The sequence below is a fragment of the Pseudophryne corroboree genome, chromosome 8 (assembly GCF_028390025.1).
Source record: "Pseudophryne corroboree isolate aPseCor3 chromosome 8, aPseCor3.hap2, whole genome shotgun sequence".
In the NCBI taxonomy this organism is placed as follows: domain Eukaryota; kingdom Metazoa; phylum Chordata; class Amphibia; order Anura; family Myobatrachidae; genus Pseudophryne; species Pseudophryne corroboree.
The window spans coordinates 19,540,322-19,568,097 of NC_086451.1; the positions used below are offsets into that span (position 1 = coordinate 19,540,322).

Below are 27,776 nucleotides of genomic sequence, written 5' to 3' on the forward strand. Positions count from 1 at the left end.
TCCCAAAAATCGGGTGACCCTCCCGGACCCCCGGAAGAGCAGGCAAGTCTCCCGATTTGACGGGGTCCCCCCTGCCCGTCCGCCCACTTTGTGTGTAAAGTGGGCGGTCCGGGCAGACGATGACGCAATTCTTGCTGAATCGCGTCATCATAGCCACGCCCCCTGCATTGTAATGCCGGTGATCGCGGCATTACAGAGTGGGGGCGTGGCTTAAAGGAGATAGCACTGTAACCACGCCCCATCCCGCCCATGCCCCGCCCATGTCCCACCCCCGTTCCCGCCTCCTGTCCACCCCCTCCATTCGTGAGAGTGCTCCCAGCCCGCCTGTTGACCGACCTGGCTGCTCTCTCCCGCAGAGAGCAGCCAGAATGTCGGTAAATATGCTCTGATAGCTGTCACGGGGCTGTTCAGCTTTGGGTTCTTTCTATCACAGATGGTGGGACTGCCCTTAACTGCTCACCTTCCGGAGGAGCATTTGCCAGTTATTACCCTCTCTCCTTCAGTTTAGTTTCCCCTATCTTCTCGGTACGTCCTTCTGAAGCTGAACTACCCACCTGCAACTAATGGCAGAACAAGTAGATTCGGCATGTTGCTTCGGCAACTACTTGCCATATTGCCTCCGACTAGCACAAGCCCACTTCTCCATCTGTGAAGGCCATCGGAAATCAAAATAGGATCTGGCAAACCAGATGGGATATAATTTAGTCTTTAGTTTAGAGACATGTAATATTTTGGGTTATGGGTCAAAAGTGTACCCATGCAATAAATAAATAGATAAGTATTTATATAGCATATATAATATAAATCTAATAATAAGGTAACGTGGAAACTTCATACTATAGTAAAGTACTATTATAATGTTAATTAATTAAAATTTAATGTAAGTTGAAATTCATTTATGTTGTTGTATAATACAGGTTGAGTATCCCATATCCAAATATCCGAAATACAGAATATTCCGAAATACAGACTTTTTGAGTGAGAGTGAGATAGTGAAACTTTTGTTTTTCGATGGCTCAATGTGCACAAACTTTGTTTAATACACAAAGTTATTAAAAATATTGTATTAAATGACCTTCAGGCTGTGTGTATAAGGTGTATATGAAACATAATGAATTGTGTGAATGTAGACACACTTTGTTTAATGCACAAAGTTATAAAAAATATTGGCTAAAATGACCTTCATGCTGTGTGTATAAGGTGTATATGTAACATAAATACATTCTGTGCTTAGACTTGGGTCCCATCACCATGATATCTCATTATGGTATGCAATTATTCCAAAATACGGAAAAATCCGATATCCAAAATACTTCTGGTCCCAAGCATTTTGGATAAGGGATACTCAACCTGTATATAAGCACGTCCAGTGTGGGCAGTGGTCAGCATGCGGGTTCAGAGCACTGGAAAGCTGGCCTGACAGACTTACGGCTGAAGTCTGTCATAAGATAAGTCCCCGCGTGCCGCTACAAGCCCAATGGAGATAGCCTGCAAGGGCGGTAAGAACAGATTTCGAGACACCCATCTGCTTCCACGCGCCACGGTAGTAACAGTCTGCCGGGCGGGAAGCAGGGTCTCACGCACTCGCTGTACTGACCGCGAGCCGCTGGAGATGGAGGGATGCTCTGATTGGCGCCGGGGACGAGAGGCCACCGATAGGGATATGCCAGTCAGCGTGAGCCTCAGAAGTGAGAGATATAAAAGTGGGCTCCTCAGCGCTGACCGGCAGTCTGCAGTTCCCTCAGTGTGAGCACAGTCCTTGGGAGCTCCTCCCCGCCACAAAGAGCTGGCTGTAAACATTGAGAGGGCAATAGTGGAGTTAAGGATGCTACCCTCCTAAATACACATAAGAGCTGGGCACATCCAGGATGCTTTGAGACCTCCTGCGGATGCAAACTATACATATAGGGCATGAGAGCAGGGCACCTTAGGATGTTAATGCCAATAGAGGAGTAGGTATCGCAGAGTCTACAGAGTCTGTCGCAGTGTAAGAGGTCATCAGGAGCACAAGCTAATCTTCCCTACAGAGACTGAGTGTAGTCAGACGAGGGGCCAATAGGGAGCCAGAGGTTGAGGGAGAGAATAGCCCCGCACTACCCAGAGCAGCTTATGGAGAGCCAGTCTGAGAGAGAGTGCAGCCGAACGTGGATTGGTGAGAACTGAAACCGCACTCACCTACACTATCTATAGACATTTTACTTATACAGCTTATTAGACTCTAAGGGACATCACGGACATTGATATCTATTAGCAGCCGTTTAAAATATACTTTGGTATCTGGACAATTAAATTTAGTACAATGGCCCTCATTCCGAGTTGCTAAAAGCAGCTTGCGAGCAAACAACTCGGAATGACCCCCCTTGTCGTCATGAGTTTTCTATTTTTGTGTGTGAGTCAAATCGTAGGGTTTCAAAAAGTTGAAAAAAAAAAAAACTTGTGTAGACCGTATGTTGTGTCGACCATTGTCATGTTGACCATTTGAACCTGTTGTCCTTTTGACCATGTCATCCATATGCATGTCAACCATATGGTGTTGCCCTATTGATTGTTGACCTTCTGACTGCCGACCTAACAACTGGATACCAATATTTTGTAATTGTTGGCTTCACAACTTATTTGTTATACGATACTTTTACTTATGTTGTTTTTACACATAATTAAAATAAAGTATTTTATTTAAAAAATGATTGCAATGCAAGAAAAGTGCAGCAATGGATGCCAAAACTCTGTTTGCTAGTTACCATGGGAGGGATAAGTAGGAATGGTCATCGGTGGATTAGCCATCAATCGTCGCCATTGATGATACAATTGATGGTATGAAAACATCTGCTAGGGAACCATCTATGGTTTCACCCACCAATGGTCATCCCTTCTTTACTATGGAGTAGGCTGCTGGCCAATCATTGACTGGGGGCAGGGCTTCCCATGTGTCAAGGGGTGGAGCTATGCTCCGTGTCCCGACACAATATAGAGGGGAAAACAATCTGGTTGGTCTTTATCATCGATGGCAGGAAACCATCTGGTTCTCCCTCATTGATGGCTAAAGTATTCCACAATGGCCATAGACCATCAATAATTTTGAATCATCGATGGCCATCCCTAGGGATAAAACTATAGGCGTAGAGAAGGACAGGGATCCAACGAAATTAGAATACAGAGTTAGTGAAACGTGTATAAGCTGAAGATCAGAATATAACCAATTTGGAGCTTTCACAGTAGTTACTAGATATTGTTCCCTACTGGGGAAAGAAGAAAAAAATAGTTTAATATATTTAAAACCTATGCAGGAAATACTACCAGTGTTTATACATGGACTTTATCTTATCGCTTATCATGCTTGTGGGAGAAAGTTATTTATCAAGTTTCATTCCTGTAAATGACAGGGCTGCCGGTCAACAAAAAAGAGGGGGGGTATATTTGATTTGGGCTGGTCGCTGCTAGTTTGTGACAAGGGACAAGGTCTTGCATGCGTGACAAAACACAGATGTTATTTCTCTATTACTATTCTGATACAGACAATGGGGTTCAATCCGACCTGATCGCGAGCAGGCTACTTTTGGCACTGCTGCGATCAGGTAGTCGCTGCCTACAGGGTAGGGGGTGAGGGCTTTGCAGGGCTGCGATCCGCTGTACAGAGGCGGCACAAGCAAAAAGTTTGTAAAGTCTCTGCACAGCTCAAGACTTACTCAGCAGCTGCGACGATCTTTCCTGGAGCCCGCACATTGCCGCCTGCGCGCATGCGCAGTTCTGACCCGTTTGCGCGGCTGCGAAAAAGTGCAATGGTATTTCCTGAGAAAATGTTTATGGTGAAGTTTGCGTTGAGATCTGATTGTCAACTCTGAGCTTCAGACATGGGGGTAAATTCACTAAGGTGGGAGGTTTTTTTTTAGAACTGGCGATGTTGCTCATAGCAACCAGAGTCTATCTATTATCTTCTAGAAGCAGCTAGATAAATGTTAAGTAGAATCTGATTATTTGCTATGATGTGATGTGAAGATTTTTTCCCTCCTGAGTGATATTGTTTACAGTATCGCCCACTGTGTATGCCAGCATGGGCCGACGCCCCCTGTGGCATTACGCCAGTGTCTACTCGCTGCCGGAGAGGAGGGCGCCTATGACGGAGGCTGCACGCGGGTTCCTTTCTCTCTTAAAACGCCCCTCACACCGATACTTGCATTTGCAATCCTTACTGAATTAGGGGCACTTCTCAGCATCAGTCAGTAGAGCATTGCGATCTTATTTTCCTGACTGTCTGAGCAGGGTGGTGGCGTGCCTGCCTGCCTTCGCAGTTTTGCCGGGTTTGCATTGCAATCACATCGCTGGTGGCAGTTAGCATACTGGACGGACTCGCCCTGTGCTGGGCGGACCCCATGTGAGTGTTAGCAGTTGCAGTTTGGCTAAATTACTGTAACTAACAAAACTGCAACTGATGCTGATTTTTTTTTCTGTTTTATTTTAATTATTTCTTTTGCTTAAAACTATTATGCATTTGTCATTTGATATTATTATTTTTGTAATTATTAAGCATTGGAGTAGTTGTGCTGAAATGAAAGCATCATTAATTTAAGCCTGGGGGTATATTTACTAAGAATCGTATATGTGACGATTTGGTGGGAGTTTCATCTCGATTTTGATCTGTCGGTTTTTTTTTGCAACTTTTTGAATTTATTTTATGTAATTTACTAAGCTGCCAAGTTCTCTTCTTTCGTATGTTCCGATGTTGATGTGATTCATATTGTCGGGCAGTGTTTTATGAGAGTGATTAGTAAAACACTGCCGGACATAACACAATGAAGCCCGGCCGGATCAGTGAGATCCGTGCAGGGCTTCATTGTGTACATTCTACTAAGTGCTGAAAGGGTTAAAAATTGGGGGAAAAATTGGGTGGGGTCCCCCCTCCTATGTATAACCAGCTTCGGGCTCTTTGAGCCGGTCCTGGTTGTAAAAATACAGGGGTAAAATTGCGTAGGGTCCCCCCATATTTAAACAACCAGCACCGGGCCCTGCGTCCGGTCCTGGTTCAAAAAATACGGGGGACAAAAGATGTAGGGGTCCCCCATATTTTTTAAACCAGCACCGGGCTCCACTAGCCAGAGAGATAATGCCACAGTCAGGGGACACTGTTATACTGGTCCCTGCAGCCGTGGCATTACCCCCCCCCCCAACTAGTCACCCCTGGCCGGGGTTCCCTGGAGGAGTGGGGAACTCTTAAATCAAGGGGTCCCTCCCCTCCAGCCACCCAAGGACCAGGGGTGAAGCCCGAGGCTGTCCCCCCCCATCCGTGGGCGGTGGATGGGAGGCTGATAGCCTTTATGTAAAAATACAGAATATTGTTTTTTGTAGTAGAACTACAAGTCCCAGCAAGCCTTCCACGCAAGCTGGTACTTGGAGACCACAAGTACCAGCATGCGGGAAAATAATGGGGCCGCTGGTACCTGTAGTTCTACTACAAAAAAATACACCCAAAAAACCCACTACACAGACACTGTGAAAGTACAATTTTAATAACACACACTTACACACTCACATACTTATTACTTACCTACCTCCAACGCTGCGATTCATGTCCACTTGTCCATGTAGAATCCACAGATTACCTATAAAAATAAAAATAAGAATTTAAACCTACCAGTAAATCTTTTTCTCCTAGTCCGTAGAGGATGCTGGGGACTCAGTAAGGACCATGGGGTATAGATGGGCTCCGCAGGAGACATGGGCACTATAAAGAACTTTTAGAATGGGTGTGCACTGGCTCCTCCCTCTATGCCCCTCCTCCAGACCTTAGTTAGAGAAACTGAGCCCAGAGGAGATGGACAATACGAGGAAAGGATTTTGTTAATCTAAGGGCAAGATTCATACCAGCCCACACCATCCACACCGTATAACCTGGAATATACGCAACCAGTTAACAGTATGAACAAAAACAGTATCAGTCAAAGATCGATCTCTACTGTAACATAACCCTTATGTAAGCAACAACTATATACAAGTCTTGCAGATTTAGGGGGTCATTCTGAGTTGTTCGCTCGTTATTTTTTTGTCGCAACGGAGCGATTAGTCGCTAATGCGCATGCGCAATGTCCGCAGTGCGACTGCGCCAAGTAAATTTGCTATGCAGTTAGGAATTTTACTCACGGCATTACGAGGTTTTTTCTTCGTTCTGGTAATCGTAATGTGATTGACAGGTAGTGGGTGTTTCTGGGCGGAAACTGGCCGTTTTATGGGAGTGTGTGAAAAAACGCTACAGTTTCTGGGAAAAACGCGGGAGTGGCTGGAGATACGGAGGAATGTCTGGGCGAACGCTGGGTGTGTTTGTGACGTCAAACCAGGAACGACAAGCACTGAACTGATCGCAGATGCCGAGTAAGTTTGGAGCTACTCAGAAACTGCTAAGAAGTGTCTATTCGCAATATTGCTAATCTTTCGTTCGCAATTTTGATAAGCTAAGATTCACTCCCAGTAGGCGGCGGCTTAGCATGTGCAAAGCTGCTAAAAGCGGCTTGCGAGCGAACAACTCGGAATGACCACCTTAGTCCGCACTGGGACGGGCGCCCAGCATCCTCTACGGACTAGAAGAAAAAGATTTACCGGTAGGTTTAAAATCTTATTTTCTCTTACGTCCTAGAGGATGCTGGGGACTCCGTAAGGACCATGGGGTTTATACCAAAGCTCCAAACTGGGCTGGAGAGTGCGGATGACTCTGCAGCACCGATTGAGCAAACATAAGGTCCTCATCAGCCAGGGTATCAAACTTATAGAACTTTGCAAAAGTGTTCAAACCCGACCAAGTAGCTGCTCGGCAAAGCTGTAACGCCGAGACGCCTCGGGCAGCCGCCCAAGAAGAGCCCACCTTCCTAGTGGAATGGGCCTTTACCGAATTTGGTAACGGCAATCCAGCCGTAGAATGAGCCTGCTGAATCGTGTTACAGATCCAGCGAGCAATAGTCTGCTTCGAAGCAGGGGCGCCAACTTTGTTGGCTGCATACAAGATAAACAGTGCTTCTGTTTTCCTAACCCGAGCCGTCCTGGCTACATCAATTTTTAAGGCCCTGACTACATCCAGGGACTTGGAGTCCTCCAAGTCACCCGTAGCCACAGGCACCACGATAGGTTGGTTCATATGAAATGAAGAAACCACCTTAGGCAAAAATTGAGGACGAGTCCTCAACTCTGCTCTATCCACATGGAAAATCAAATAGGGGCTCTTGTGAGACAAGGCCGCCAATTCGGACACCCGCCTTGCAGATGCCAAGGCCAATAACATGACCACCTTCCAAGTGAGAAATTTTGATTCAACCGTTTGAAGAGGTTCAAACCAGTGAGATTTAAGGAACCTTAACACCACGTTAAGGTCCCATGGTGCCACTGGGGGCACAAAAGGAGGCTGGATGTGCAGCACTCCCTTTACAAAAGTCTGGACTTCTGGGAGAGAAGCCAATTCCTTCTGAAAGAATATAGATAGGGCCGAAATCTGTACCTTAATGGAGCCTAACTTAAGGCCCATATGCACTCCTGTCTGTAGAAAGTGGAGAAAACGGCCCAGATGGAAATCTTCCGTAGGAGCATTCTTGGCTTCACACCAAGATACATACTTCCTCCAGATACGGTGATAATGTTTCGCTGTCACCTCCTTCCTAGCCTTTATCAGAGTAGGGATGACTTCCTCCGGAATACCTTTCCCAGCTAGGATTCGGTGTTCAACCGCCATGCCGTCAAACGTAACCGCGGTAAGTCTTGGAACACGCAGGGCCCCTGCTGCAACAGGTCCTCCCTGAGAGGAAGAGGCCACGGATCTTCTGTGAGCATTTCCTGAAGATCTGAATACCAGGCCCTTCGAGGCCAATCTGGAACAATGAGTATTGTCTGCACTCTTTTTCGTCTTATGATCTCAATATTTTTGAGATGAGAGGCAGAAGAGGGAACACATAGACCGACTGAAACACCCATGGTGTCACCAGGGTGTCTACCGCTAATGCCTGAGGGTCCCTTGACCTTGCACAATACCTCCGAAGCTTCTTGTTGAGGCGTGACGCCATCATGTCTATTTGAGGAAGTCCCCAATGACTTGTTATCTCTGCAAAAACTTCTTGATGAAGTCCCCACTCTCCTGGATGGAGATCGTGTCTGCTGAGAAAGTCTGCTTCCCAGTTGTCCACTCCCGAAATGAAGACTGCTGACAGAGAGCTTACGTGATTTTCCACCCAGCCAAGAATCCTGGTGGCTTCCGCCATTGCCACTCTGCTCCTTGTCCCGCCTTGACGGTTTATATGAGCCACGGCTGTGACGTTGTCTGATTGAATCAGAACCGGTAGGTCGCGAAGAAGATTCTCCGCTTGTCGTAGGCCGTTGTATATGGCCCTCAATTCCAGCACGTTGATGTGTAGACAAGCCTCCTGGCTTGACCAGAGTCCCTGAAAATGTCTTCCTTGTGTGACTGCTCCCCATTCTCGGAGGCTCGCGTCCGTGGTCACTCGAACCCAGTCTTGAATGCCGAACCTGCGACCCTCTAGAAGGTGAGCACTTTGCAGCCATCACAGGAGAGACACCCTGGCCCTGGGGACAGGCTTATCTTCTGATGTAATTGTAGATGGGACCCGGACCACTTGTCCAGAAGATCCCACTGGAACGTCCTTGCATGAAACCTGCCGAAGGGGGTGGCCTCGTAGGCTGCCACCATTTTCCCCAGAACTCGAGTGCATTGATGAACAGACACTCTTTTTGGTTTTAGCAGGTCTCTGACATGTTCTGGAGGTCCTGGGGTTTTTACATCAGGAGAAAAACCCTTTTCTGTTCCGTGTCCAGAATCATGCCTAGGAACGATAGTCGAGTCATTGGAACCAATTGTGACTTTGGCAGATTGAGAATCCAACCTTGCTGTTGTAGCACTCTCAGGGAGAGCGACACGCTCTTCAGCAAGTGATCTCTCGATCTCGCCTTTATCAGGAGAACGTCCAAGTATGGGATAATTGTGACTCCCTGCCTGCGCAGGAGCACCATCATCTCCGCCATCACCTTGGTGAAAATCCTCGGTGCCGTGGAAATCCCAAACTGCAACGTCTGAAACTGGTAATGACAGTCCTGTACAGCGAATCTCAGGTACTCCTGATGAGGAATATATGGGGACATGAAGGTAGGCATCCTTTACGTCCAGTGACACCATAAAATCCCCCCCTTCCAGACTGGATATTACAGCCCGGAGCGATTCCATCTTGAATTTGAACTTTTTCAAGTACAGGTTTAGGGATTTTAGATTTAAAATGTGTCTGACCGAACCATCCGGCTTCGGGACCACAAACAGGGTTGAATAGTACCCTTTTTCCTGTTGGACCAGGGGAACCTTGACAATCACTTGCTGTTGACACAGCTTTTGAATTGCGGCTAACACTATTTCCCTCTCTGGGGGAGGAGCTGGCAAGGCCGACATAAAAAATCGGCGAGGGGGCACCTCGTCGAATTCCAGTTTGTAGCCTTGGGATACAATATCCATCGCCCAAGGATCCACGTCTGACAGAACCCAGACCTGGCTGAAGAGTCGAAGACGTGCCCCCACCGGTGCGGACTCCCTCAGTGGAGCCCCAGCGTCATGCGGTGGATTTAGCAGAAGCCAAGGAGGACTTCTGCTCCTGGGAACTAAACGAAGCAGGCGTTCTCTTTCCTCTACCCTTACCTCTGGCGAGGAAGGATGAGCCCCGACCTCTTCTGGACTTATGCGACTGAAAGGACTGCATCTGATATTGTGGAGTTTTCTTTTGCTGTGGGGGAACAAAAGGCAAAAAAGTAGATTTACCCGCGGTAGCTGTGGAAACCAGGTCCGTGAGACCATCCCCAAATAAAACTTCACCTTTGTAAGGTAAAACCTCCATATGCTTCTTTGAGTCGGCATCACCCGTCCATTGGCGGGTCCACAGGGCTCGCCTAGCAGAAATCGCCATGGCGTTGGCTCTCGAACCTAGCAGCCCAACGTCTCTTTGAGCATCTCTCATATATAAGACTGCGTCTTTAATGTGACCTAAGGTCAGTAAAATGGTATCCCTGTCTAGAGTATCAATGTCAGCTGACAAGGTATCTGTCCACGCTGCAACTGCGCTACAAACCCACGCCGATGCTATCGCCGGCCTGAGCAAAGCACCCGTATGCGTATAAATAGATTTTAAGGTAGTCTCCTGTCTGCGATCAGCAGGATCCTTGAGGGCTGCCGTGTCTGGAGACGGTAGGGCCACCTTCTTGGACAGACGCGTTAAAGCCTTGTCCACCCTGGGCGAGGATTCCCACCGTACCCTGTCCTGTGCAGGGAAAGGATACGCCATAAGAATCCTCTTGGGAATCTGCAGTTTTTTGTCTGGAGTTTCCCAAGCTTTTTCAAATAATTCGTTTAGCTCATGAGATGGGGGAAAGGTTACCTCAGGTTTCTTTACCTTAAACCTGTGTACCCTCGTGTCAGGGACAGAGGGGTCATCTGTGATATGCAAAACATCTTTTATTGCAATAATCATATAATGAATACTTTTGGCCACCCTTGGGTGTAACCTTGCATCATCGTAGTCGACACTGGAGTCAGAATCCGTGTCGGTATCAGTGTCTGCTATCTGGGAAAGGGGACCTTTATGAGACCCCGAAGGGCCTTGTTACACAGTCAAAGCCATGGATTGACTACCTGCTTTTTCCTTGGACTCTGCTTTGTCCATTCTCTTATGTAATAAGGTCACATTTGCATTTAAAACATTCCACATGTCCAACCAATCATAAGTCGGCGTTGCAATCATCTGCTCCACCTCCTCCTTAGATGAGCCTTCCACTTCAGACATGCCGACACACTCGTACCGACACCCCCCCCCCCCCCCCACACACACACACAGGGATATATCTATAAGGAGACAGTTCCCCAATAAGGCCCTTTGGAGAGACAGAGAGAGAGTATGCCAGCAGACACCCAGCGCCAACTGACACCAGAAGCAATTTCCCAGATAATATAGCGCTTTTTTATATATAATTACTGTGTAATACACTCACTGCGCCTTACAAGTGCCCCCCCCCCCTCTTTTCAGCCCTGTGTCACCGTGTTCAGCAGGGGAGAGTCCGGGGAGCCAGCGTCTCTGCAGTGCTCTGTGGAGAAAATGGCGCTGGTTAGTGCTGTGGGACCAAGCTTCGCCCCCTCCAACGGCGAGCTTTGGTCCCGCTCAATTGTATAAAACTGGCGGGGGATTTTTATAATTACTGCCTCCGCAGCCTATATACTCATAAATGCCAGACTTAGACATTTATATTGCTGCCCAAGGCGCCCCCCCCCCTGCTCCCTGCACCCATCAGTGCCTGCTAGTGTCAGGACGGCTTGTAAGAATTACACGGACCCCAGCATAGAGTTCAACGTTTCAATCTTATTCACAGATTTTCGTCATGATAAAGGTAAGTAACACAACCCACACTTAAATAAACCCATCAAGTGAAAACACGCCCCCAGCCCGTCACAGACGTGACCGGAATGACGTGAACATAACATGTGAATACCATCACCAATAATTACATACAGACTGAGATACCAGAATATACACAGAAACAGAGCCGGCCCTAACCAACATGATGCCCTAGGCAAGATTTTGGCTGGTGCCCCCTAGCACCACGGTAGCATCTAGTTTCTCTTCGTGCAGAGGACCTTTCCCATAACCCCCTGGGTCCATGTCACAAACTATTTGGAATAGAAAAGTGTGGCGAGCGAAGCGGAGCGAGACACCGAGCCCGCGAGGGTCCAAAGCTGCATAGAAAAAAAAATACCCCATACGATCGGAGAACGAAGAAAACATTTAGGAGCTGTAAGGGCGGAAGTTCTCTCCTGCCCACTCGTTTTGTCACGTCCAGGTCCTTTGCACGAAGGCAACATAGACACAACCCTAGCCCCACCGCTGGTTCCGCCTCTGACCTTGCACCTCTTTCCCAGCACCATCACCCCTCACCCATAGCAGTCCTTATTTTGGTGTTTGTACCCCCTATATTTTAAATTGGAACAGTTTGTACATTTGGCGCACAGCCCAAAAAGGGGTGTGTTTTTGCTGGCAAGGGGCATGGCCACACAATAATAACCCCAATTCCAATTACGCCCCACAGTATTGCAACTTTATTCACATTTGATCATGCGATAGTGTCCATAATTCATATTACATCCCACAGTAGTATAAACATTACCTTATAAACGTTACTCCTCACAGTAGAGCCCCTTATTCACATGACATCACACTGAATTGCTCCTTATTCACATTACATCGCACCCTATTACTCTTTATTCACATTAGACGACACAGTAGTGCCCTTTCTATACGCAACGCCACATAGTAGAGCACCTTATACACATAATGCCACACATTAGTAATGCATTTATACACAATTCCACACAGTAATGCCCCTTACACATTATTAATGTCCTTATAAAAGTAATGCACCTTACACATTATGACAACCTTTATTAATGCCCTTATACACATAATGACACACATAGTGCCCCCTGCACATTTGCTGCACATTATTAGTGCCCCTATACACATAATGACACACACACAGTAGTACCCTTTTACACATATGCCGCACATTATTAATGCCCTTATACACATAATGACACACATAGTGCCCCCTACACATTTGCTGCACATTATTAATGCCCTTATACACATAATGACACACATACAGTAGTACCCTGTTACACATATGCAGCACATTATTAATGCCCTTATACACATAATGACACACATAGTGCCCCTTACACATATGTTGCACATTATTAATGCATTTTGACATGACACACATAATGCTCCTTACACATATTCTGAACACTACTGCACAACCAACCCACTCACATGCACACAGCACTCACACTGCCACTAACACTGTGACCTCTGCATCTGCTTGGATACAGATTTGTCCTCATAAATCTTGCCTCAATGCTAACGTCGGGCACCTTTTTTTATGAAAATGCATCTTATTTGCATTGCTATGTGGTTAGGATGCACATGCAGATTCTGCTGATTAAAATGATATGCAGCATGCCTATATATTGTGTGAGACTGTGGCTCTATCTGCATAAGAAATGCTACACGCAGAATATAGGCATGCCGCATATCATTTTAATCAGCAGAAGCTGCTGATGCCCCTAAACATATCAAATGCCCTAGGCGATTGCCTAGTTTGCCTATAGCTATGGCCGGCTCTGCACAGAAACATGAAAAATACATCATTCAACAAGTTATTACGATCAGTGGGTTTGGTGTAGATAATTGTCTCGACTGAGTTATCCATTTTTTGAATTGTTACATCAAGAAAATGAATCTTATCCAAACTCATGTCATAAGTGAATTTAATTGGATGCTGCCTTTGATTATGCTTGTCAAAAATTGATTTTAAATCCTCCGCAGCCCCCGTCCATATGATAAATAGGTCATCTATATATCTTAAAAAGACCTTCAGGTCCCTACTAATTGATACTTCAGTGTAAAAGATATCTTTTTCTACCATAAACATATAACAATTGGCGAAGGATGGTGCCACGGAAGATCCCATGGCACACCCTGCCAGATGAAGGTAAAATTTCCCGTCAAAGTAAAAATAATTTCTTTTAAGAGTTAATTCTAACAACTGCAGAAAAAATTCGACATTAGGACCTTTATATGCTTCATTGTCAGGTAATGATTCTTCTAACTGCACTAAGTCCCTGGTCATGTGGGATACTAGTATACAAACTAGTTACATCTGCGGTGCATATAGTATCTGTTTATGAGTTGAATTGAACAGTTTGCAACACTATTGCTATCTTTTGCTGTGCTTTATAATGATGTATTTTTCATGTTTCTGTGTATATTCTGGTATCTCAGTCTGTATGTAATTATTGGTGATGGTATTCACATGCTATGTTCACGCCATTCCGGTCACGTCTGTGACGGGCTGGGGGCGTGTTTTTCACTTGATGGGTTTATTTAAGTGTGGGTTGTGTTACTTACCTTTATCCTGACAAAAATCTGTGAATAAGATTGAAACGTTGAACTCTATGCTGGGGTCCGTGTAATTCTTACAAGCCGTCCTGAGTGCCGCCTATGTCTGGTATGTGTGGTGATTGACCGCTTGTGGCCTAATACACCTAGAAGGCACCGGATGCAAGTTACCTGCTTATGTACAGAGGGGAGTGCCGGCTTTACGTTTGCTGCTATATATATATATATAAACTTTAAAAAAAAAGTTGAATATCTCATTTCGTCCACGCGGTGTTAGCATTGAAGATAACCTTGATTAGGGCACCTTGTTGCATTGTGAGTTTAGGTACGCTGTACCTGTTTTATTGGATTGACTAGAATTATCACCATTTGCACCATTTGCACCGGAGAGGGTTGTTACTGTGAATGTCAAACATACTACACCATGAGGGTCATTCTGAATTGATCGCTAGCTGCATTTGTTCGCAGCGCAGTGATCAGGCAAAAAACAGCAATTCTGCGCATGCGTATGCGGCAGAATGCGCACGCGTGACGTACGGGTACAACGAACAATGTAGTTTTACACGGGGTCTAGCGATACTTTTCAGTCGCACTGCTTTCCACAGAGTGATTGACAGGAAGTGGGCGTTTCTGGGTGGCAACTGACCGTTTTCAGGGAGTGTTCGGAAAAACGCAGGCGTGCCAGGGAAAACGCAGGCGTGGCTGGGCGAACGCTGTGTGACGTCAAATCCGGAACTGAATGGTCTGAAGTGATCGCAAGCGCGGAGTAGGTTTTAAGCTACTCTGAAACGGCACAAACATTTTTGTAGGCGCTCTGCAATACAAACATTCGCACTTCTGCTAAGCTAAAATACACTCCCAGTGGGCGGCGGCATAGCGTTCGCACGGCTGCTAAAAACTACTAGCGAGCGGTCAACTCGGAATGAGGGCCCATATTTCTTATTTTGCTTGCTTTTGAGGAACTCTGCATTGATAGACTGATGGGAACTTTGCGATCTGCGGTAGACCGCGAAGTTAATTAGGGTCACCCACAAGAGTCACCCCTATTAACTTTGCAGTTAACCGCAGACCGCAAAGTTCGCATCAGTGGTTACAATGGAGCTGCGCTAAGCTACATTATAACCAGTGCGCTCCTCTTGATTGACAGGGCAGGAGCGCACAGCCAATCAGGAGAGCACCATGACGTGGCGCTCCCAGATTGGCTGGCGGGACCTTCACTGAAAGAAGTCACGGTGGGTCCCTCCATTCGGGAAAAGGGGTTCCAGGTGTAAACATGGAACCCCTTTAGTAGCGTGGATCGGGTTTTTCGGTTTGTTTTTTTAAACAAGTCCCTAGATTACGTCGAGAAAGAAGAGGACAGATCTACACTGGATTGGTTGTAAGTATAATTTCTCTTACGTCCTAGAGGATGCTGGGGACTCCGTAAGGACCATGGGGTATAGACGGGCTCCGCAGGAGACATGGGCACTATAAAGAACTTTTAGATGGGTGTGCACTGGCTCCTCCCTCTATGCCCCTCCTCCAGACCTCAGTTAGATCCTGTGCCCAGAGGAGATTGGGTGCATTACAGGGGAGCTCTCCTGAGTTTCTCTGAAAAATTATTTTGTTAGGTTTTTTTATTTTCAGGGAGCAGCGCTGGCAACAGGCTCCCTGCATCGTGGGACTAAGGGGAGAGAAGCAGACCTACTTAAGTGATAGGCTCTGCTTCTTAGGCTACTGGACACCATTAGCTCCAGAGGGAGTCGGAACGCAGGTCTCCCCCCGCCGTTCGTCCCGGAGCCGCGCCGCCGTCCTCCTCACAGAGCCGGAAGATAGAAGCCGGGTGAGTATAAGAGGAAAAGAAGACTTCAAGGCGGCAGAAGATTTCAGATCTTCCCTGAGGTAAGCGCGCAGCGGTAATGCTGCGCACCATTGCTCTCACACACTACACACACTAGCAGGCACTGATGGGTGCAGGGAGCAGGGGGGGGGGGGGGGCGCCCTGGGCTGCAATATAAATGTCTAAGTCTGGCATTTATGAGTATAGAGGCTGCGGAGGCAGTAATTATAAAAATCCCCCGCCAGTTTTATACAATTGAGCGGGACCAAAGCTCGCCGTTGGAGGGGGCGAAGCTTGGTCCCACAGCACTAACCAGCGCCATTTTCTCCACAGAGCACTGCAGAGAAGCTGGCTCCCCGGACTCTCCCCTGCTGAACACGGTGACACAGGGCTGAAAAGAGGGGGGGGGGGGGGGGCACTTGTAAGGCGCAGTGAGTGTATTACACAGTAATTATATATAAAAAAGCGCTATATTATCTGGGAAATTGCTTCTGGTGTCAGTTGGCGCTGGGTGTCTGCTGGCATACTCTCTCTCTGTCTCTCCAAAGGGCCTTATTGGGGAACTGTCTCCTTATAGATATATCCCTGTGTGTGTGTGTGTGTGTGTGGGGGGGTGTCGGTACGAGTGTGTCGGCATGTCTGAAGTGGAAGGCTCATCTAAGGAGGAGGTGGAGCAGATGATTGTGGTGTCTCCGTCGGCAACGCCGACTCATGATTGGTTGGACATGTGGAATGTTTTAAATGCAAATGTGACCTTATTACATAAGAGAATGGACAAAGCAGAGTCCAGGGAAAAAGCAGGTAGTCAATCCATGGCTTTGACTGTGTCACAAGGCCCTTCGGGGTCTCATAAAGGTCCCCTTTCCCAGATAGCAGACACTGATACCGACACGGATTCTGACTCCAGTGTCGACTACGATGATGCAAGGTTACACCCAAGGGTGGCCAAAAGTATTCATTATATGATTATTGCAATAAAAGATGTTTTGCATATCACAGAGGACCCCTCTGTCCCTGACACGAGGGTACACAGGTTTAAGGTAAAGAAACCTGAGGTAACCTTTCCCCCATCTCATGAGCTGAACAAGTGGTTTGAAAAAGCTTGGGAAACTCCAGACAAAAAACTGCAGATTCCCAAGAGGATTCTTATGGCGTATCCTTTCCCTGCACAGGACAGGGTACGGTGGGAATCCTCGCCCAGGGTGGACAAGGGTTTAACGCGTCTGTCCAAGAAGGTGGCCCTACCGTCTCCAGACACGGCAGCCCTCAAGGATCCTGCTGATCGCAGACAGGAGACTACCTTAAAATCTATTTATACGCATACGGGTGCTTTGCTCAGGCCGGCGATAGCATCGGCGTGGGTTTGTAGCGCAGTTGCAGCGTGGACAGATACCTTGTCAGCTGACATTGATACTCTAGACAGGGATACCATTTTATTGACCTTAGGTCACATTAAAGACGCAGTCTTATATATGAGAGATGCTCAAAGAGACGTTGGGCTGCTAGGTTCGAGAGCCAACGCCATGGCGATTTCTGCTAGGCGAGCCCTGTTGACCCGCCAATGGACGGGTGATGCCGACTCAAAGAAGCATATGGAGGTTTTACCTTACAAAGGTGAAGTTTTATTTGGGGATGGTCTCACGGACCTGGTTTCCACAGCTACCGCGGGTAAATCTACTTTTTTGCCTTTTGTTCCCCCACAGCAAAAGAAAACTCCACAATATCAGATGCAGTCCTTTCAGTCGCATAAGTCCAGAAGAGGTCGGGGCTCATCCTTCCTCGCCAGAGGTAAGGGCAGAGGAAAGAGAACGCCTGCTTCGGCTAGTTCCCAGGAGCAGAAGTCCTCCCCGGCTTCTGCTAAATCCACCGCATGACGCTGGGGCTCCACTGAGGGAGTCTGCACCGGTGGGGGTACGTCTTCGACTCTTCAGCCAGGTCTGGGTTCTGTCAGACGTGGATCCTTGGGCGATGGATATTGTATCCCAAGGCTACAAACTGGAATTCGACGAGGTGCCCCCTCGCCGATTTTTAATGTCGGCCTTGCCAGCTCCTCCCCCAGAGAGGGAAATAGTGTTAGCCGCAATTCAAAAGCTGTGTCAACAGCAAGTGATTGTCAAGGTTCCCCTGGTCCAACAGGGAAAAGGGTACTATTCAACCCTGTTTGTGGTCCCGAAGCCGGATGGTTCGGTCAGACCCATTTTAAATCTAAAATCCCTAAACCTGTACTTGAAAAAGTTCAAATTCAAGATGGAATCGCTCCGGGCTGTGATATCCAGTCTGGAAGGGGGGGATTTTATGGTGTCACTGGACGTAAAGGATGCCTACCTTCATGTCCCCATATATTCCTCATCAGGAGTACCTGAGATTCGCTGTACAGGACTGTCATTACCAGTTTCAGACGTTGCAGTTTGGGATTTCCACGGCACCGAGGATTTTCACCAAGGTGATGGCGGAGATGATGGTGCTCCTGCGCAGGCAGGGAGTCACAATTATCCCATACTTGGACGTTCTCCTGAGAAAAGCGAGATCGAGAGATCAATTGCTGAAAAGCGTGTCGCTCTCCCTGAGAGTGCTGCAGCTGCATGGCTGGATTCTAAATCTACCAAAGTCACAGTTGATTCCAACGACTCGGCTATCTTTCTTAGGCATGATTCTGGACACGGAACAGAAAAGGGTTTTTCTCCTGATGTAAAAACCCCAGGACCTCCAGAACATGTCAGAGACCTGCTAAAACCAAAAAGAGTGTCTGTTCATCAATGCACTCGAGTTCTGGGGAAAATGGTGGCAGCCTACGAGGCCATCCCCTTCGGCAGGTTTCATGCAAGGACGTTCCAGTGGGATCTTCTGGACAAGTGGTCCGGGTCCCATCTACAATTACATCAGAAGATAAGCCTGTCCCCAGGGCCAGGGTGTCTCTCCTGTGATGGCTGCAAAGTGCTCACCTTCTAGAGGGTCGCAGGTTCGGCATTCAAGACTGGGTTCGAGTGACCACGGACGCGAGCCTCCGAGAATGGGGAGCAGTCACACAAGGAAGAAATTTTCAGGGACTCTGGTCAAGCTAGGAGGCTTGTCTACACATCAACGTGCTGGAATTGAGGGCCATATACAACGGCCTACGACAAGCGGAGAATCTTCTTCGCGACCTACCGGTTCTGATTCAATCAGACAACGTCACAGCCGTGGCTCATATAAACCGTCAAGGCGGGACAAGGAGCAGAGTGGCAATGGCGGAAGCCACCAGGATTCTTGGCTGGGTGGAAAATCACGTAAGCTCTCTGTCAGCAGTCTTCATTTCGGGAGTGGACAACTGGGAAGCAGACTTCCTCAGCAGACACGATCTCCATCCAGGAGAGTGGGGACTTCATCAAGAAGTTTTTGCAGAGATAACAAGTCATTGGGGACTTCCTCAAATAGACATGATGGCGTCACGCCTCAACAAGAAGCTTCGGAGGTATTGTGCAAGGTCAAGGGACCCTCAGGCAGTAGCGGTAGACACCCTGGTGACACCATGGGTGTTTCAGTCGGTCTATGTGTTCCCTCTTCTGCCTCTCATCTCAAAAATATTGAGAATCATAAGACAAAAAAGAGTGCAGACAATACTCATTGTTCCAGATTGGCCTCGAAGGGCCTGGTATTCAGATCTTCAGGAAATGCTCACAGAAGATCCGTGGCCTCTTCCTCTCAGGGAGGACCTGTTGCAGCAGGGGCCCTGCGTGTTCCAAGACTTACCGCGGTTACGTTTGACGGCATGGCGGTTGAACACCGAATCCTAGCTGGGAGGATATTCCGGAGGAAGTCATCCCTACTCTGATAAAGGCTAGGAAGGAGGTGACGGCGAAACATTATCACCGTATCTGGAGGAAGTATGTATCTTGGTGTGAAGCCAAGAATGCTCCTACGGAAGATTTCGATCTGGGCCGTTTTCTCCACTTTCTACAGACAGGAGTGCATATGGGCCTTAAGTTAGGCTCCATTAAGGTACAGATTTCGGCCCTATCTATATTCTTTCAGAAGGAATTGGCTTCTCTCCCAGAAGTCCAGACTTTTGTAAAGGGAGTGCTGCACATCCAGCCTCCTTTTGTGCCCCCAGTGGCACCATGGGACCTTAACGTGGTGTTAAGGTTCCTTAAATCTCACTGGTTTGAACCTCTTCAAACGGTTGAATTAAAATTTCTCACTTGGAAGGTGGTCATGTTATTGGCCTTGGCATCTGCAAGGCGGGTGTCCGAATTGGCGGCCTTGTCTCACAAGAGCCCCTATTTGATTTTCCATGTGGATAGAGCAGAGTTGAGGACTCGTCCTCAATTTTTGCCTAAGGTGGTTTCTTCATTTCATATGAACCAACCTATCGTGGTGCCTGTGGCTACGGGTGACTTGGAGGACTCCAAGTCCCTGGATGTAGTCAGGGCCTTAAAAATTGATGTAGCCAGGACGGCTCGGGTTAGGAATACAGAAGCACTGTTTATCTTGTATGCAGCCAACAAAGTTGGCGCCCCTGCTTCGAAGCAGACTATTGCTCGCTGGATCTGTAACACGATTCAGCAGGCTCATTCTACGGCTGGATTGCCGTTACCAAATTCGGTAAAGGCCCATTCCACTAGGAAGGTGGGCTCTTCTTGGGCGGCTGCCCGAGGCATCTCGGCGTTACAGCTTTGCCGAGCAGCTACTTGGTCGGGTTTGAACACTTTTGCAAAGTTCTATAAGTTTGATACCCTGGCTGATGAGGACCTCGCATTTGCTCAATCGGTGCTGCAGAGTCATCCGCACTCTCCAGCCCAGTTTGGAGCTTTGGTATAAACCCCATGGTCCTTACGGAGTCCCCAGCATCCTCTAGGACGTAAGAGAAAATAAGATTTTAAACCTACCGGTAAATCTTTTTCTTCTAGTCCGTAGAGGATGCTGGGCGCCCGTCCCAGTGCGGACTAAGGTGGTCATTCCGAGTTGTTCGCTCGCAAGCCGCTTTTAGCAGCTTTGCACACGCTAAGCCGCCGCCTACTGGGAGTGAATCTTAGCTTATCAAAATTGCGAACGAAAGATTAGCAATATTGCGAATAGACACTTCTTAGCAGTTTCTGAGTAGCTCCAAACTTACTCGGCATCTGCGATCAGTTCAGTGCTTGTCGTTCCTGGTTTGACGTCACAAACACACCCAGCGTTCGCCCAGACACTCCTCCGTATCTCCAGCCACTCCCGCGTTTTTTACAGAAACGGTAGCGTTTTTTCACACACTCCCATAAAACGGCCAGTTTCCGCCCAGAAACACCCACTACCTGTCAATCACATTACGATCACCAGAACGAAGAAAAAACCTCGTAATGCCATGAGTAAAATTCCTAACTGCATAGCAAATTTACTTGGCGCAGTCGCACTGCGGACATTGCGCATGCGCATTAGCGACTAATCGCTCCGTTGCGACAAAAAAATAACGAGCGAACAACTCGGAATGACCCCCTAAATCTGCAAGACTTGTATATAGTTGTTGCTTACATAAGGGTTATGTTACAGTAGAGATCGATCGTTGACTGATACTGTTTTTGTTCATACTGTTAACTGGTTGCGTATATTCCAGGTTATACGGTGTGGATGGTGTGGGCTGGTATGAATCTTGCCCTTAGATTAACAAAATCCTTTCCTCGTATTGTCCATCTCCTCTGGGCTCAGTTTCTCTAACTGAGGTCTGGAGGAGGGGCATAGAGGGAGGAGCCAGTGCACACCCATTCTAAAAGTTCTTTATAGTGCCCATGTCTCCTGCGGAGCCCATCTATACCCCATGGTCCTTACGGAGTCCCCAGCATCCTCTACGGACTAGAAGAAAAAGATTTACTGGTAGGTTTAAATTCTTATTTTTATTTTTATAGGTAATCTGTGGATTCTACATGGACAAGTGGACATGAATCGCAGCGTTGGAGGTAGGTAAGTAATAAGTATGTGAGTGTGTAAGTGTGTGTTATTAAAATTGTACTTTCACAGTGTCTGTGTAGTGGGTTTTTTGGGTGTATTTTTTTGTAGTAGAACTACAGGTACCAGCGAGCCCGTTATTTTCCCGCATGCTGGTACTTGTGGTCTCCAAGTACCAGCTTGCGTGGAAGGCTTGCTGGGACTTGTAGTTCTACTACAAAAAACAATATTCTGTATTTTTGCATAAAGGCTATCAGCCTCCCATCCACCGCCCACGGATGGGGGGGGGGACAGCCTCGGGCTTCACCCCTGGTCCTTGGGTGGCTGGAGGGGAGGGACCCCTTGATTTAAGAGTTCCCCACTCCTCCAGGGAACCCCGGCCAGGGGTGACTAGTTGGGGGGGGGGGGTAATGCCACGGCTGCAGGGACCAGTATAACAGTGTCCCCTGACTGTGGCATTATCTCTCTGGCTAGTGGAGCCCGGTGCTGGTTTAAAAAATATGGGGGACCCCTACATCTTTTGTCCCCCGTATTTTTTGAACCAGGACCGGACGCAGGGCCCGGTGCTGGTTGTTTAAATATGGGGGGACCCTACGCAATTTTACCCCTGTATTTTTACAACCAGGACCGGCTCAAAGAGCCCGAAGCTGGTTATACATAGGAGGGGGGACCCCACCCAATTTTCCACCCAATTTTTAACCCTTTCAGCACTTAGTAGAATGTACACAATGAAGCCCTGCACGGATCTCACTGATCTGGCCGGGCTTCATTGTGTTATGTCCGGCAGTGTTTTACTAATCACTCTCATAAAACACTGCCCGACAATATGAATCACATCAACATCGGAACATACGAAAGAAGAGAACTTGGCAGCTTAGTAAATTACATAAAATAAATTCAAAAAGTTGCAAAAAAAAAACGACAGATCAAAATCGAGATGAAACTCCCACCAAATCGTCACATATACGATTCTTAGTAAATATACCCCCAGGCTTAAATTAATGATGCTTTCATTTCAGCACAACTACTCCAATGCTTAATAATTACAAAAATAATAATATCAAATGACAAATGCATAATAGTTTTAAGGAAAAGGAATAATTAAAATAAAACAGAAAAAAAAATCAGCATCAGTTGCAGTTTTGTTAGTTACAGTAATTTAGCCAAACTGCAACTGCTAACACTCACATGGGGTCCGCCCAGCACAGGGCGAGTCCGTCCAGTATGCTAACTGCCACCAGCGATGTGATTGCAATGCAAACCCGGCAAAACTGCGAAGGCAGACACGCCACCACCCTGCTCAGACAGTCAGGAAAATAAGATCGCAATGCTCTACTGACTGATGCTGAAAAGTGCCCCTAATTCAGTAAGGATTGCAAATGCAAGTATCGGTGTGAGGGGCGTTTTAAGAGAGAAAGGGACCCGCGTGCAGCCTCCGTCATAGGCGCCCTCCTCTCCGGCAGCGAGTAGACACTGGCGTAATGCCACAGGGGGCGTCGGCCCATGCTGGCATACACAGTGGGTGATACTGTAAACAATATCACTCAGGAGGGAAAAAATCTTCACATCACATCATAGCAAATAATCAGATTCTACTTAACATTTATCTAGCTGCTTCTAGAAGATAATAGATAGACTCTGGTTGCTATGAGCAACATCGCCAGTTCTAAAAAAAAAACCTCCCACCTTAGTGAATTTACCCCCATGTCTATAGCTCAGAGTTGACAATCAGATCTCAACGCAAACTTCACCATAAACATTTTCTCAGGAAATACCATTGCACTTTTTCGCAGCCGTGCAAACGGGTCAGAACTGCGCATGCGCGCAGGCGGCAATGTGCGGGCTCCAGGAAAGATCGTCGCAGCTGCTGAGTAAGTCTTGAGCTGTGCAGAGACTTTACAAACTTTTTGCTTGTGCCGCCTCTGTACAGCGGATCGCAGCCCTGCAAAGCCCTCACGCCCTACCCTGTAGGCGACGACTACCTGATCGCAGCAGTGCCAAAAGTAGCCTGCTAGCGATCAGGTCGGATTGAACCCCATTGTCTGTATCAGAATAGTAATAGAAAAATAACATCTGTGTTTTGTCACGCATACAAGACCTTGTCCCTTGTCACAAACTAGCAGCGACCAGCCCAAATCAAATATACCCCCCCTCTTTTTTGTTGACCGGCAGCCCTGTCATTTACAGGAATGAAACTTGATAAATAACTTTCCCCCACAAGCATGATAAGCGATAAGATAAAGTCCATGTATAAACACTGGTAGTATTTCCTGCATAGGTTTTAAATATATTAAACTATTTTTTTCTTCTTTCCCCAGTAGGGAACAATGGCCCTCATTCCGAGTTGATCGCTCGCAAGTCGCAAGGCGATTTTAGCAGAGTTGCACACGCTAAGCCGCCGCCTACTGGGAGTGTATCTTAGCTTCTTAAAATTGCGAACGATGTATTCGCAATATTGCGATTACAAACTACTTAGCAGTTTCAGAGTAGCTCCACACTTACTCGGCATCTGCGATCAGTTCAGTGCTTGTCGTTCCTGGTTTGACGTCATAAACACACCCAGCGTTCGCCCAGACACTCCCCCGTTTCTCCGGCCACTCCTGCGTTTTTTCCGGAAACGGTAGCGTTTTTATCCACACGCCCCTAAAACGCCGTGTTTCCGCCCAGTAACACCCATTTCCTGTCAATCACACTACGATCGCCGGAGCGAAGAAAAAGCCGTGAGTAAAAATACTATCTTCATAGCAAAATTACTTGGCGCAGTCGCAGTGCGAATATTGCGCATGCGTACTAAGCGGAATTTCACTGCGATGCGATGAAAATTACCGAGCGAACGACTCGGAATGAGGGCCAATATCTAGTAACTACTGTGAAAGCTCCAAATTGGTTATATTCTGATCTTCAGCTTATACACGTTTCACTAACTCTGTATTCTAATTTCGTTGGATTCCTGTCCTTCTCTACTCCTATAATTTTATCCTTAGGGATGGCCATCGATGATTCAAAATTATTGATGGTCTATGGCCATTGTGGAATACTTTAGCCTTCAATGAGGGAGAACCAGATGGTTTCCTGCCATCGATGATAAAGACCAACCAGATTGTTTTCCCCTCTATATTGTGTCGGGACACGGAGCATAGCTCCACCCCTTGACACATGGGAAGCCCTGCCCCCAGTCAATGATTGGCCAGAAGCCTACTCCATAGTAAAGAAGGGATGACCATTGGTGGGTGAAACCATAGATGGTTCCCTAGCAGATGTTTTCATACCATCAATTGTATCATCAATGGCGACGATTGATGGCTAATCCACCGATGACCATTCCTACTTATCCCTCCCATGGTAACTAGCAAACAGAATTTTGGCATCCATTGCTGCACTTTTCTTGCATTGCAATCATTTTTTAAATAAAATACTTTATTTTAATTATGTGTAAAAAAACATAAGTAAAAGTATAGTATAACAAATAAGTTGTGAAGCCAACAATTACAAAATATTGGTATCCAGTTGTTAGGTCGGCAGTCAGAAGGTCAACAATCAATAGGGCAACACCATATGGTTGACATGCATATGGACGACATGGTCAAAAGGACAACAGGTTCAAATGGTCAACATGACAATGGTCGACACAACATACGGTCTACACAAGTTTTTTTTTATTTTTTCAACTTTTTGAAACCCTACAATTTGACTCACACAAAAAAATAGAAAACTCATGACGACAAGGGGGGTCATTCCGAGTTGTTTGCTCGCAAGCTGCTTTTAGCAACTCGGAATGAGGGCCATTGTACTAAATTTAATTGTCCAGATACCAAAGTATATTTTAAACGGCTGCTAATAGATATCAATGTCCGTGATGTCCCTTAGAGTCTAATAAGCTGTATAAGTAAAATGTCTATAGATAGTGTAGGTGAGTGCGGTTTCAGTTCTCACCAATCCACGTTCGGCTGCACTCTCTCTCAGACTGGCTCTCCATAAGCTGCTCTGGGTAGTGCGGGGCTATTCTCTCCCTCAACCTCTGGCTCCCTATTGGCCCCTCGTCTGACTACACTCAGTCTCTGTAGGGAAGATTAGCTTGTGCTCCTGATGACCTCTTACACTGCGACAGACTCTGTAGACTCTGCGATACACACCTACTCCTCTATTGGCATTAACATCCTAAGGTGCCCTGCTCTTCTGCCCTATATGTATAGTTTGCATCTGCAGGAGGTCTCAAAGCATCCTGGATGTGCCCAGCTCTTATGTGTATTTAGGAGGGTAGCATCCTTAACTCCACTATTGCCCTCTCAATGTTTACAGCCAGCTCTTTGTGGCGGGGAGGAGCTCCCAAGGACTGTGCTCACACTGAGGGAACTGCAGACTGCCGGTCAGCGCTGAGGAGCCCACTTTTATATCTCTCACTTCTGAGGCTCACGCTGACTGGCATATCCCTATTGGTGGCCTCTCGTCCCCGGCGCCAATCAGAGCATCCCTCCATCTCCAGCGGCTCGCGGTCAGTACAGCGAGTGCGTGAGACCCTGCTTCCCGCCCGGCAGACTGTTACTACCGTGGCGCGTGGAAGCAGATGGGTGTCTCGAGATCTGTTCTTACCGCCCTTGCAGGCTATCTCCATTGGGCTTGTAGCGGCACGCGGGGACTTATCTTATGACAGACTTCAGCCGTAAGTCTGTCAGGCCAGCTTTCCAGTGCTCTGAACCCGCATGCTGACCACTGCCCACACTGGACGTGCTTATATACAGGTTGAGTATCCCTTATCCAAAATGCTTGGGACCAGAAGTATTTTGGATATCGGATTTTTCCGTATTTTGGAATAATTGCATACCATAATGAGATATCATGGTGATGGGACCCAAGTCTAAGCACAGAATGTATTTATGTTACATATACACCTTATACACACAGCCTGAAGGTCATTTTAGCCAATATTTTTTATAACTTTGTGCATTAAACAAAGTGTGTCTACATTCACACAATTCATTATGTTTCATATACACCTTATACACACAGCCTGAAGGTCATTTAATACAATATTTTTAATAACTTTGTGTATTAAACAAAGTTTGTGCACATTGAGCCATCGAAAAACAAAAGTTTCACTATCTCACTCTCACTCAAAAAGTCTGTATTTCGGAATATTCTGTATTTCGGATATTTGGATATGGGATACTCAACCTGTATTATACAACAACATAAATGAATTTCAACTTACATTAAATTTTAATTAATTAACATTATAATAGTACTTTACTATAGTATGAAGTTTCCACGTTACCTTATTATTAGATTTATATTATATATGCTATATAAATACTTATCTATTTATTTATTGCATGGCTACACTTTTGACCCATAACCCAAAATATTACATGTCTCTAAACTAAAGACTAAATTATATCCCATCTGGTTTGCCAGATCCTATTTTGATTTCCGATGGCCTTCACAGATGGAGAAGTGGGCTTGTGCTAGTCGGAGGCAATATGGCAAGTAGTTGCCGAAGCAACATGCCGAATCTACTTGTTCTGCCATTAGTTGCAGGTGGGTAGTTCAGCTTCAGAAGGACGTACCGAGAAGATAGGGGAAACTAAACTGAAGGAGAGAGGGTAATAACTGGCAAATGCTCCTCCGGAAGGTGAGCAGTTAAGGGCAGTCCCACCATCTGTGATAGAAAGAACCCAAAGCTGAACAGCCCCGTGACAGCTATCAGAGCATACTTACCGACATTCTGGCTGCTCTCTGCGGGAGAGAGCAGCCAGGTCGGTCAACAGGCGGGCTGGGAGCACTCTCACGAATGGAGGGGGTGGACAGGAGGCGGTACGGGGGTGGGACATGGGCGGGACGGGGCGTGGTTACATTGCTATCTCCTTTAAGCCACGCCCCCCACTCTGTAATGTCGCGATCACCGGCATTACAATGCAGGGGGCGTGGCTATGATGACGCGATTCAGCAAGAATCGCGTCATCGTCTGCCCGGACCGCCCACTTTACACACAAAGTGGGCGGACGGGCAGGGGGGACCCCGTCAAATCGGGAGACTTGCCTGCTCTTCCGGGGGCCTGGGAGGGTCACCCGATTTTTGGGAGCCTCCCGGCC

At 47.0% G+C, this 27,776-nt stretch overlaps 1 protein-coding gene and 2 long non-coding RNA genes across 5 annotated transcripts in view; 1 reads left to right on the forward strand and 2 right to left on the reverse strand.

Moving 5' to 3' along the window:
- The window catches only part of LOC134948168 (ficolin-2-like), a 625,934-nt gene that overhangs the window by 85,641 nt on the left and 512,517 nt on the right, over nucleotides 1-27,776 (reverse strand). The gene's annotated exons all lie outside the window — the stretch shown is intronic.
- On the reverse strand, nucleotides 287-23,082 carry LOC134948167 (uncharacterized). The gene is made up of 3 exons (XR_010182925.1): nucleotides 22,876-23,082; nucleotides 5,543-5,597; nucleotides 287-677 (listed from the first exon to the last, which is right to left on the reverse strand). It is a non-coding gene; the product is annotated as an uncharacterized LOC134948167 (long non-coding RNA).
- Nucleotides 4,153-27,472, forward strand: LOC134948165 (uncharacterized). Of its 2 annotated transcripts, none has more exons than XR_010182923.1 (3): nucleotides 4,153-4,372; nucleotides 21,648-21,702; nucleotides 27,100-27,472. It is a non-coding gene; the product is annotated as an uncharacterized LOC134948165 (long non-coding RNA). The 2 variants fall into 2 exon arrangements; XR_010182924.1 differs by having other exon boundaries at nucleotides 21,648-21,698.